Genomic DNA, 12,909 nt, shown 5'->3' with positions numbered 1-12,909 from the left:
ATCTATCTATCTATCTATCTATCTATCTATCTATCTATCTATCTATCCATATAATGGATTGGTGATAGGGGAGATCTGAGGCAGGGAGACCAATTTGGAGACTATTGTAATAATTTGTGTGAGAGGTCCTAAGGGCCTGAATGAGGCTAGACAGAAGAAGTTAGAGATAGAAATGACAAAAATTGGCGATTGTTTGAGTATGTGGGGTAAGAGACAATGAGGAGTAAAGGATAATGTCAATGTTACAAATATGGGAGACTAGAAAAATGGTGGGGCCCTCAATAGAAATATGAAAGTACAGAAAAAAGTAGGTTACCTTTAGAATATGTGTGCATGTGTGTATGTGTATGTGTATGTGTATATGCATGTGCACGAGCATAGAGAGAAAAAAAAGTTGAATTCAGTTTTGAATGTGTTGAATTTGAGATATCAATGGTACAAACAATTTGAAATGTCCAGTGGGCAGTTGAGGATATGGAACTAGAACTCTGGAAAGAAACTAGGACTGGATCAAGTGAAAATTTCTGCACTTTTGCACTATGTAAATCTTAAGGTACTTATTAATAAAATTATACATTTTCTACATATGTTTATATACATATGTATGTTAAAGGTTGCTTAGCATAGTGGTGAGGAGCTTAACTAGCACTGTAGGCTATTGAAATGGTCTGGACATGAGGGGACGAGGGCCTGCACCAGGGTGGTGGCAATATAAGAAGAGAGAAGGAGGCATATATAAGAAATGTTACTAAGGTAGAAACAACAGGACTTGGGGGGAGGGGGTGGGCAGTGAAAAAGAGTGAAGAGTTGAAGATGACACCAAGGTGTAAGTCTGGAGTGACTGGGAAGATGGTAGTGTCCTTGGCCATTATAGGACAGTTAGGAAAAGGGAAGAGCTTGAGGAGAAAGGTAATGAATTTGGTTTTGGATATGTTGCATTTAAAATATTTACGGGGTGTTTCTAGTTCAAGATGTCCAATAGGTAGTTGGAGATGTAAGACTGAAAGTCAGGAGAAAAATTAGAGCTGGATAAGTAGATCTGAGAGTTATCATCATGGAGATGATAATTGAATTTGTTGGAGCTGATAAGATCAGTAATCATAATAATTTAGTTGTTTTCAGTCTTGTCTGACTCTTCATGACCTCAAATGGGGTTTTCTTGGCAAAGACACTGAAATGGTTTGCCATTTCTTTCTCCAGTTCATTTTACAGATTAGGAAACCGAGATAAACAGGGTCACACAGGTAGTAAATGTCTGAGACCAGACTTGAACTCAGGAAGATGATTCCAGGTCCTGTACTCTATCTACTGCACTGCCTAGCTACCCTGCAGTAATAATAATAATAATAATAATGCTAAAACAGCACCTACCATGACCTCATTTGATCTTCACAATTGTGAATTGGTGAGAGGTACCTGCTATTATTATGCTCATTTTATAGTTGAAGAAACCGAAGCAAACAGGTTGAATGATTTGTCCAAGGTCTCACAGCCAGTAAGTATCTGAGAGTAAATTTGAACTCATCTTCCTAACTCCAGGCCTAGTTCTCTATCCATTGTATCTAGTTGACTCACCAAGTGAAATAGCATTGAAAGAGAAGAGGGCCCAGGAGAAAGCCTAAAATGACAGCCACAGTTAGTGGGTATGCTCTAGAATCAGATCCAGCAAAGGAGTTAGAGGAATAGTTAGATAGGAGGCAAACCAGGAGAGAGAAGTGCCATGAAAACCTAGAGAGAAGAGAATATTAAGAAAGTGATTGACAGTGCCCAAGGCTATAAAGAGGCCAAGAAGGATGAAGGCTTAGAAAAGATGATTTGACATTTGGTGATTAAGAGATCACTGGTAATTTTGGAGATGACAAGAGTAGAAGTCAGACTACAGAGGCTTAATAAGATAGTGAAGGGAAAAGAAATGGAGGGACTGATTTTAGTTGCCCTTCTCAGAGTATTTAGGCACAAAAGAAAGATATATGATAGCTTGATGGTCTCATGGACCATAATGTCTATGAGGTTTTCTTAGCAAAGACACTGGGGTGGTTTGCCATTTCCTTCTGCAATAGATTAAAGCAAACAGGTTAAGTGACTTGCCCAGGGTCACACAGCAATAAATATCTGAGGCTGGATTTGATCAGGCTGTGCTCTATCCACTGAGCCATCTAGCTGTCCAAAAACAACAAATAGTGAAGATGGACAGATCAAGCGAGTGGTTTTTGAGGGTAGGGAAAACACGAGCATGTTTGTAGGCATTAGAGAAAGAGAGATTGAAGATAATTGAAAAAGTACTATGATAAAGTGGGCAGTCTACTGGAGAAGATAGGACGGAATGAGATTACTTGAGCATGTAGAAGGGTTACCTGGGCAAAGAGAAGGGCTACTCTTCCTTTGACATGGGCACGAAGGAAGAGATAATGGTGGAAGGCATATGAGGAATGGGAGATGAGGAGGAGAGAAGAGGGAGCTCTTGTCAGATATCTCAATATTTGGAGGTCTGTCACCTGCTAGAGGTGCTTGGCCCCAGAAGGTAGAAATAGGAGCCGTGGGTTAAAGTTATACAGAAACAGATGGATTCTGGAGCTAAGGGGAAACGACAACATCATAATAACAAACAGCAAATAACAACAGCAACAGAAACAACAACACCTTCTTAACCATCAGTGCTATCTAAAAATAGAATGGGCTGATTTGGGAGGTAGCAGGTTCTCGCCTCAGAGGTCTTCAAAGCTAAGCTTGTATGATCACTGACTAGATAAATGTAAAGGAGATTTCTGTTCAGTTAACAGTTAAACTCAATGACTTCTGAGGTCCCTATGCCTTCTAACTAAGATTCTTCAATTCTATCTGGCTATAAATCCCAGAACAGCACCACCTCATGAGAAGAAAATTTCACATGACCCAAAGGGTGGTTGTGCACAAGCTGCAGGGTGGCATATTACCTACAATAACTTTCTCATAAGACATTGTGTAAAAGACTTCATGTAGGGCAGGAAGTAGACTAGTAAAGCAGCAGTAATAATAACTAGCATTTATATAGCACTTCAAGGTTTGCAGAGTGCTTTGCATATGTTAACTCATTTAATCTTCACAACAACCCTGTGAGGTGGGGGCTATTATTTTACAAATTAAAGAAACTGAAGCTGAGAAAATTTAAGTTTTTGCCTAGTGTCATATAGCTATTAACTGTCTAAAGTAGGATTTGAACTTGGGTCCCCAACTCTATCTGCTACTCTATCTACCAGAGGTGACTAGGGAGCCTGGGAGGATGTTCATGGATTAGAGATTTTTAAGTGATGCTTTTAGATTAGGGATTTTTAAGTGATGCTGACAGTTAAAGAAAGACCACGCTTGTAAGCGAAAGAGAGGTTGGCCCAGGCTGGCAAGGCTTTGAGTTCAACACCTTCCACCTTCTGATGTGCCTGTCTTTTGATCTTTTTACCTCTATTCAAGAATTCAGTGCCCTTATACCCTCTTTTCCTTCTCAAGTGAATAATGAATATGGAGTATCAAATTTGCTCTTAGAAAAGGTTCAGTGTGAATATAACATATTACCTCTACCAGAGTATATGAACTTCTAGTCTTCTAGCTAATTGTTATATGAAGGAAGGGCCTAGTTCATTAATTGATTGCTTGGTACTGTAGATAGAAATACTTGTGAAAGGAATCTCAGGTGTTATGTGGAGGAGGTATGGAGATATTTTCGGGGGCAGTAGGCCCTTTCTAGTATACCTAAAACCACATGACCCAGACAGCCATTTAACCTACTCTGACTGTGGGTAAAGAAAGCAGGTCCTAGGCCTGCTTGAGACATTCATAGAGGCCTACTCCAGAAGACTGCACATCAGGTGACTTGGGACAACTCACTTTTTCCCAGGAATGTTCACATTTGAGGCAAGGACAACATGTTTATTATACCTTACTCTCCCTGGATTATAATAGCTAACACAGTACTTTGCTCAATCAACTATCTCCTGTTGTATAATGTATAAATTAATAGGGACAATTCCTTAATCATTCTAATGATAAGATTTTAAACAAGGCTCAAGTGAGTTATAGAGGGATACTTTTAGGTGGAAAGCTTCTAGTAACCATTTGGCATGCACTTACCTGGTTGATACATAAAGACAGATCTGATAATTGATACTATATTTGTATACGTGTAGATATATGTCTCACTGAATAGGCAGCATCTGGATCTATATTCAGAAGATCTGTGTTCAAATCCTACACTCCCTTTCTTCTTACTCTTTGCTTAAGTTTCCTCAGTCTGTTTTTCAACTTCATCATTTGCTGAAACTTCTCTCTCCGAAGTTACCAATGATTTACTAAGTGCATGCCAGTTTACCAATTGCATTCAATTTCGCAATTGAAATGTCAAGTCATCTTTTCTCAATCCTCATTGTTCTTGACATCTCTGTAGCCTCTGACACTGTCAGTTACCCTCTCCTCCATGATAATTTCTTCTTTCTAGATTTTCATGACACTTCTCTCTCCTGGTTCCCCTCCTATCCATTTGGTGACTTCATAGTCTCTTTTCCTGGATCTGCTTCTAGATCACGCTCACTAATCATGGGTGTCCCTCAATACTATGTTCTGGTTTTTTTTCTCTTCTTATCTACTATTTCATTTAGTGATCTCATTGGCTACTGTGGATTAAATTATCATCTCGGTGCTAATGAATCTCAAATCTACTTATCCAGTACTAATTCCTCTGCTGACCTCCAGTCTTACATATCAAAGTGCTTGCTGAGCTTCTCAAACTTTATGTGCCATAGACATCTTCAAAGCAACATATCATTTTCTTTTCTCCCAAACTGTCCCATCTTCCTAACTGCCATGTCATGACCAAGGACACCCTCCCAGTCACCCTAGGCTCACACTTTGGTGTTATCCTCAAGTCCTCACTCTTGCTCTCCCCCATAGTCAATCAGTTGCCAATTTCTTTTGTTTCTACCTTAATAACATCTCTTGCATATTCTCCTTTCTCTCTTCTGATATTTCCAGGACCCTGGTACAAGCCCTCATCACCTCATTGCCTGGATCATTGCATTTAGCCTGCTGTTCTGATTCATTTTCTTGCCTCAAGTCCCTCCCCCTTCATCCACTGAAGTGTCAAATTGATCTTTAGTCTAAAGTATGGGTCTAACCATGTCATCTCCACGTTCATTAAACTTCAGTGGTTTCCTATTACCTCTAAGATGAAATATTAAATCCTCTGGCATTCAAAGCTGTTGGCCCCGTCTTGCCTTTCCAGTCCTTACTCCCCTTCATGTCTATGATCCAAGGACACTAGTCTCCTATGTGTCAGAGATTGGACTTGAATCTAAGTCATCTGGATGCTGGGGCCAGCTATCGAAGGTGCCATGCTGTCCCCTAAGACCATTCTGGATACTGTGTTATAAAATATTAGATTGTGAACTCCTCAAGGGTAAGACTTCTTTTTTACTGTTATTTCTATTCCCACTTAGCACAAAACCCGGCACATAGTAGGCACTTAATAAATGCCAGTTGACTGAATAATATTGTCAGTGGATATGGAAGTGGCTAGGCTATTGCTACCTCAACTAAATGGACCCAGACTCCTTTACTGATTTCATTGTTCATTTTTGATAGTTTCTTTTTTTTCCCTCCTAAGATGTCACTTATCTAGCTGCTTCCCACCAAACATTTACATAACTTACTGTAGATTGGGGCAACAAAGGAATAATCTTGTCAGAACTGTCTGTAAAAAAAAGAGTAAATAAACTGCAAGGGAGAGTCAGATGATTTTTTCATAAGGATACAGTGAAAGAGTATACGGTACCAAGACTTTTTGTCAATTATAACATATCAGGTATAATTCCAGGTCTTTTACTTTTTTATCTGTGTTTGTTTGCTGTTGGGTGGCTAGGAATTCTCATTCACCAACAAAGAGGTTTTAAAAATTATTTTATTTATCTTATCACTTCTGTGTCTAGAAATTTTTGCACAAGTCTAGGGTTCCTGAAGGTTGGATTTCTGTTAACATCATCATCATCATTCTGAAAATTCAAAATATCTGTGATTTCATCTATGTCTATAATCCACCAACCCCTTCCATGCCTTTGTTAGATGGTCTTTGTGAGTTGTCCCAAATCACTTGATGTCCAGTCTTTTGGACTAGGCCTCTATGAATGTACCAAAGCTGGCCTACAAATGAAAGACTCATAGTTTGTTGTAGGGCCCACAAGAAGTGAAGAGGCAGAGCATTCCAACCATAGTAGACAGTCGATGCAAAGGCACGGAGTCCAGAAATGAAATGTCATGTGCAAAGGACATAGCTGGATTGTAGAGTGTTGCTCTCATATATGACTGGCATTGGTAACTATTAAAGACATATAGTCTTACTGAAAATGGAAGATCTTTTTCTATTACTGTTATTCTTACTATTAATATGCTGATTTATATCTCCTTATTCTAATTTTGACATCTTTTAGTGTAATATATTATTCACCTAGACCACCAATTTAATAGCATAATTTGATCTCTTTTTATGTTTAGTATACACTCAAGCATGAACCCTTTACCAATATGACCAGAGTCACTCAGATAGTTCCATTCTACATGGAAACTTAGCTATTAAAAATGTATCTGCTGATGTGGACAATCTCATGTTTTTAAAAAACTTTTTGCTGAATCTGCTCTCTTGTCTATGTAATTTTGAAGACTAGAATCTTTTAAAAGAGACCATTTAATTCTATGTTTGGGATAGTGAATGCACATTTTTGAAACCCAGTTTATAATTAGTAATAATATTTTTCCATTTTACAATAAGAAATAATAACTAATATTTGAAATTCCTGTTCCAGTGCTAACCCTGCCCTGGTGTTGGTGGGCAGTTGAAAACAAATGATATCCGGGCTTCTAAATACCATACAACTAACACACCCATCCTCCCACATACAGTAGAAGATATGTACCACAGTGCTATATATGTTGAAGGGCAAAAGGTTACCTAGGCCATAAATAGCTTTGGGATATAAATTCCATGAGAGCATTTGGAGACTTAGCAGTTATACACGAAAAGACAGCTAACATAGCAATTTGTCATAATTTATAAAATGAGCATTTTAAAATTAATTTCAATAGTCACTATTTTGACGTTTGGGTTTGAGGATGCTTCCCATATCCTTTTCATACATGAGTACAACAGAAATTTGTCACTGGGGTTGGTAGTAGGGAAAAGGAGTAGTCACACAGAAAGTATGTTAGGAGGGACAGATCTTACTGTATGTATGGCTCAAGGAGAAAGCACTGTATTTTCAGCTTTTAAAAATAACATGGAAAGTGTTAGAGAAGATGGCCCTACCTACATTGTATGTAGGGATGAATATGTAACATTGGGCATCGTTGGACCCACCCAGTCAAGAATATGTCTCCCTAAAGTGAGATAATAGGATCATCTGAGTAAATTGACCACCTCTGGCTATACCTGTCAGTTCCTTGTCAATCATGTGCCAACAAAAACAAAAGCAAAATAAAACAAAACAAATACTTTCATCTTCCTCATTACTCTATGGAGACTGTCTCAAAGTTCCCACAGTCCTTCTTTCTGATTGCCACATCAAAGAATATGGCACCTCAGTTCAACTTTCTCAGGAACAGTGCAGACATTCTTGTGATAAAATAGAACCGTTTGTTTCAGATGTCTGTAATGAATTATATGTATGTTAAAAATATAAAACAAATGTAATATTTGAAATTGAAGGCCTGTCAACCTTGATGTTATTCTACTATAAGACTTTATGTCAGCTGCTATAGCAAAACAATTAAAAAAAAACAAATAAAAAAACACAGTATCATTGTAAAATTCTGATTTTTTTTTTGCATCTTTGGCAGGAGATATGGGGAGAAGAATGTAAAGAAATAATTTAGTGAAATTTCCTAACATTTATAGGATCATAAAATCAGAACTGGAAAGGACTTTAGGGAGTCCAGTCCTCTTGTTTTACAAATGAGGAAAGGAAGCATAAGTGAGAGCTTAAAAGATCTGCCCAAGATTACCCATTTAATATGTGGCAGGGCCAGGATTTGAACTCAGGTCCCATGATTCCAAGTTGAGTGCTTTTCATGCTGTACTATATTGCCTTTCTTGAGGCAGATTTCACTCCTTAATGACTTGAAAATTTCCTTTGCAATATTTTCATCACTACATTCTCTCTCTCTCTCCTCGCCTCAGAAATCTACTCTACTCAGCTGAATCACTAAAGAAAAAAAAAGATTTCTTCAAACAAAAGTCTAAACCTGCAGGTTCTGTAACTAGTTACCTTCTGCGTGCATAGATACTCAATACTCCTCCTAAAGGACTGTTCTTAAGAAGTTAGAGAGAAAGGCTGTATAAACAAAGGAGTTTTCATTCATTTACAGAAAGATGCATCTAGACTCCTTGCAGAACCAATCTAGTAGCTAATTAGAGGAAACTCAAAGGTTTTTGTCCAAGACTGGATTTTTTTTAAGCATTTAAAATGAGGTAATTCCAACCAAGTTACTGATGTGGCCTGTTTGAAAGGGAATGGGCAGAGTTTCTTTCTGACTATTTAAATTATACTCTCCTACTCCTAATCTGGAGATAGAAACTGCCTTATGCAGTGCTGGATTTGGAATCAGAAGATTTGAGTTTGAATTTTACCTCTGCCTCTTACCCTGGGACACCAGTATGATTTGGGGTTACCAGTATGGCCTTGGGCTAGTCATTTCACCTCCACTGGCTTCAGTTTCTTTATTAATAAATGAAAGAGCTTGGACTAAATCAGGGGTTTTGTAAAGGGATGTCCATGGACCCAATTTCAGGGGCAGTCCATGAACTTGAAATAGGAAAAAAAAACACATTTTCACAATCCTCTAAATGAAATTTAGCATTTACTACAATTATCAATGTAAGTGACAAACCAATATTCTGATGAAGGGGAGAGGGAGGGAAAATAAGCATATATATGGTGCCTACTACTTGTCAGGTACTGTATGAACTGCTTTACAAATATGACCTCATTTGATTCTTATAACAACCCAGTGAAGTAGGTGCTATTATCTCCATTTTACTGTTGAAGAAACTGAGGCAAACAGAGGTTAAGTGACTTACCCAGAGTCACACAGCTAGTAGAAGTCTGAGATCAGATTTGAACCCTGTTTTCCCTGATGTTGAAGGGTCCATAGGCTTCATTAAACTACCAAAGGAGTCCATGATACAAAAAAAAGTTTTAAAGCCCTTGGACTAGGTGACCTCCGAGGGCCCCAGCTCTAAATCTGTATTACTTAGTGTCTGTTTTTTCTACTTTCCTACCTCCTCTCTTGTTTTCTACAGCTGGATTCTAGAATGATAGGAGTTAAAGCTGAGAGTTTAGAGATTATCTGTTCAGCTTCCTCATTTTACCAATGAGAAAGAGGCCTAGTAGGGTTGGAAGGCTTGCCTGAGAAATGGGAGGATGAGGATGAGCTTGATAGAGGATTAGAGAGTAGATAGGCTTGGTAGGTAAAGTGATTATGGTTTAAGAGCAGCATTTTTTTTTAAGAGCAGCAGTTCAGTTGTGTCTGGCTCTTCATGACCCCATTTGGGGTTTTCTTGGCAAAGATACTGGAGCAGTTTGCCCTTTATTTTGCCAGCTTATTTTACAGATGATGAAACTGAGGCAAACAGGGTTAATTGACTTGCCCAGGGTCACACAGATAGTAAGTGTCTGAGGCCAGATTTGAACTCAGGTCTTCCTGACACCAGGCCCAGTATTTCTATCTATTGTGCAAGGTAGTTGTCTAAAATAGCTAAATTGTAAGTTCTAAAAATATTATTAGATTCCCTTTTTTTTAAATAAAACACAAAATCTTAGATTTGGTAGGGGACTCAGAGGTCATCTAGGCTATAACATACCTGAACAAGAATCCCCACCTACAACATTTCCAACAAGTAAGGGTTTATGTGGACTCTCCTTAAAGACTTCCAGGGACAGGAAACTTACTGCCTTCCACTGTACCTGATTCTACTTGGAAGTAGCTCATTTTGGAACATTTAGGGAATTATCCCTGACATCAAACCAGAATCTGACTTTGCAATCTTTACCTGTTTGTTCTAATTCTGCATTTTGCCCTAATCCTCAAGACCTTTTCTCACCCCCTGAGTCTTCTTCACTTTAAACATCCCCAGTTTCTTCAGTCAATCTTAGTCTAACGTGGTCTCCAGTTTCTTTAACATCTCAGTCCTCTTAATGTACACTAATATATTATCATCCTCACAATGTGGTACCTAGAACTGAACTCTGGACTTCAGTGTTCCACATGTAATCTGACAAGGTCAAGATTTAGTAGGACTTTGATTATGGTTCTGTTAAAGCAACCTGAGATCATATAGTTTTTTTGTCATATCTTACCATACTGAGTTTACTGTTCATTAAAACCCATAGGGTTTTAATGCCAATGTCCCTCCTTTTGGGCTGGTATTGTTCGTTTGTTTGTTTGTTTTTTATTTTAGCTTTGTATCTCCAGTGCCTAGCATAGTGTTTTGTACAGACCAGAGGCTTAATAAAAATCTGTTGAATTGGATTCAGTTTAATTGGGTTAGATTGTATTTATCCCAAAAGAGTTAGGGAATAAGGTGTTCTGCTTAATTGAACATTCTGGCTGACACTGTACCATAATATTATAAACTATGAACTTTCCAAAGAAGTTGAACAAAATAGAAAGAAATGAGTACTAAAACAATAATGAACATTATGTAATTTTCTTTTTGTAAGTAGAATGTATTTGGGAATTTATAGATTCTCAGGGTCATCATTTTGAATCATCTGTCTCCGTCTCCTAAAAGTAGAACTCAGAAATTATATAAAAATGATTATTTGAGCTTTCTGTTTTAGGGTAGGGAATGTCCAGATACATGTAAGCTTACTGTGCTAGAGTCCAGTTTACTTAAACACATTCATTAAGTACTTATTATGTGCACAACATTTTATTTTTAGGTCTGGAGATTCAAATATAAAAAAATGACATAGTCCATGCCCTCAAGAAACTTGCATTTTATTGGTCTGGGGGTATAACATATACTCAGAGAAGAATGTCATTTAGGGTATGATGTGGGTACATGCAAAGAACTCACTTTGCTGTAGAGGCTGGAGACGTATATATTTTTTAAATGGTGTAAGTCACGTCTTCAAGAAACTTATATTTTCTTGGTAGAGGGGTATGAGGTGTACACAGATAAGAATAGTATCATGTAGGATATTGAGGGAGGGGATGGGAGACACTTAAAGAACTCTAGGAAAATTTGGAAAGGGAAAGAACACTTTCCCCTAGGGTAATCAGGAGAGACTTAAAGGGAAGAAGAAGTGACACCATATCAACTCTTTAAATTAGAGAAGTATTCATAAAGGTAAAGAAATAGAAGTGCACTCTAAGTGGCCAATATCATGCTAAATTTAGGCAACAGTATTCCAGTTTTGTGGGCACATAGAGTCATTGTGGGAGAGTAATGTGAAATAATGCTGGGAAGGTAATGGAGTTATATTTCAGAGGTGCTTAAAGGCCAGTTTCTATTTTATACTAAGGGCAATATGGAGCCATGGAAAGTTCTTAAGCCTTCAGTAAATATGATTCAACCTGTGCCTTAAGAAGATGTATTTGTCAGTTGTGTGGACAATTCATTGCAGAAGGGTAAGACTGGAACCAGATGAGAGATGAAGAAAACTTGAACTATAATGGTGACTATGTGAATGTAGAGATGGAAACAGATGTGAGAGATGCTGTGGAAGCAGAATGGACAGGGTTTGGCAATAGATTGGATGTGGGTGGTGAGGGAGGGGAGAGGCAAGGATGAGTCAAAAGTTATGAACCTTTGTGCCTGGGAAGATGGTGGTGGCATTCAATTCAATTGAATAAATTCAACACAGATTTATTCAAGTGTGATGTACTATGCTAGGCACTAGGGATGTAATTGTCTTAAATAGTCCTTTCTGTCAAGGAACTTACAGCAAATTTTTGAAGATTGAAAGAGTAGAGGGAATACAAATAATTTCACTTTAGACATATTGAGTTTGAGATGCCAGTGCGACAGCCAGGTAGAAATGTCAGGAGATAATTGGTGATATATAGCTAGAATTGAGGGGAAGAATTATTACAGAATTTATCCATCGGTACATCATATGACAGGAGGTCATAATCAAACTACTTGATGAAATTGTTTGCTGGAGTGCTTTTGGATTTGCCTGTTTTATACTACCACAGCAGCCTTTTAAAAAGAATAATAACTGGCATTTATAAAGTAGTTTACAAAGCATTTTGTTTACATCATCTCATCTGAGCCCCAACAATCTGGTGGGGGTAGTAACTAAAGTACTTAGGGGATCTCAATGTACTCAAATGTTTCTGTGTTCTCATCTAGTTGTGAAGACTGAATCTCATTCATTGTACCTCCATTGTTCTCCTGTAAGTTCACCATAGTGGGAGAAAGAAAGGTTTACCCAATGTATTGGGGGTCCTTCTTGCTTTCTATTAACTTAGAAGGTATACCAGTAGCACACACTAGTTATTCATCAGTTTTTATTATCTTATTTTTTGGTCATATGTTTCCTTGATCATATCCTTCAGTCTAGTTCTTCCAGGTTTCTAGTTCATTATATACAATCCACTTTTGTCCACCATTTTCTTCTCCCTCAGTGTGATATTCATTTTCAATTCCATATAAGTTGTAGTGTTCCATGACTCACAGTTGTACAACAACATTGAAAGGGTATTGGTATTAAAAAAAACTGGGGTTCCATGTCTTAAAACATGGAAATAGAGGGCACCTAACAAGGACTGGCAAAAACATATGGGATTAGAGTCTTATAAATTGGACAAATTCACTTTAAACTAAGAAATGAAGGGGAATTTACAAAAAAACTATTTAATATAAGTATCAATTTAGACATCATAGTG

Source organism: Vombatus ursinus, unplaced genomic scaffold (assembly GCF_900497805.2).
Source record: "Vombatus ursinus unplaced genomic scaffold, bare-nosed wombat genome assembly UNPS02014841.1, whole genome shotgun sequence".
In the NCBI taxonomy this organism is placed as follows: Eukaryota; Metazoa; Chordata; class Mammalia; order Diprotodontia; family Vombatidae; genus Vombatus; species Vombatus ursinus.
The sequence above is the reverse complement of the archived record's forward strand: the minus strand, read 5'-3'. Positions refer to the sequence as shown.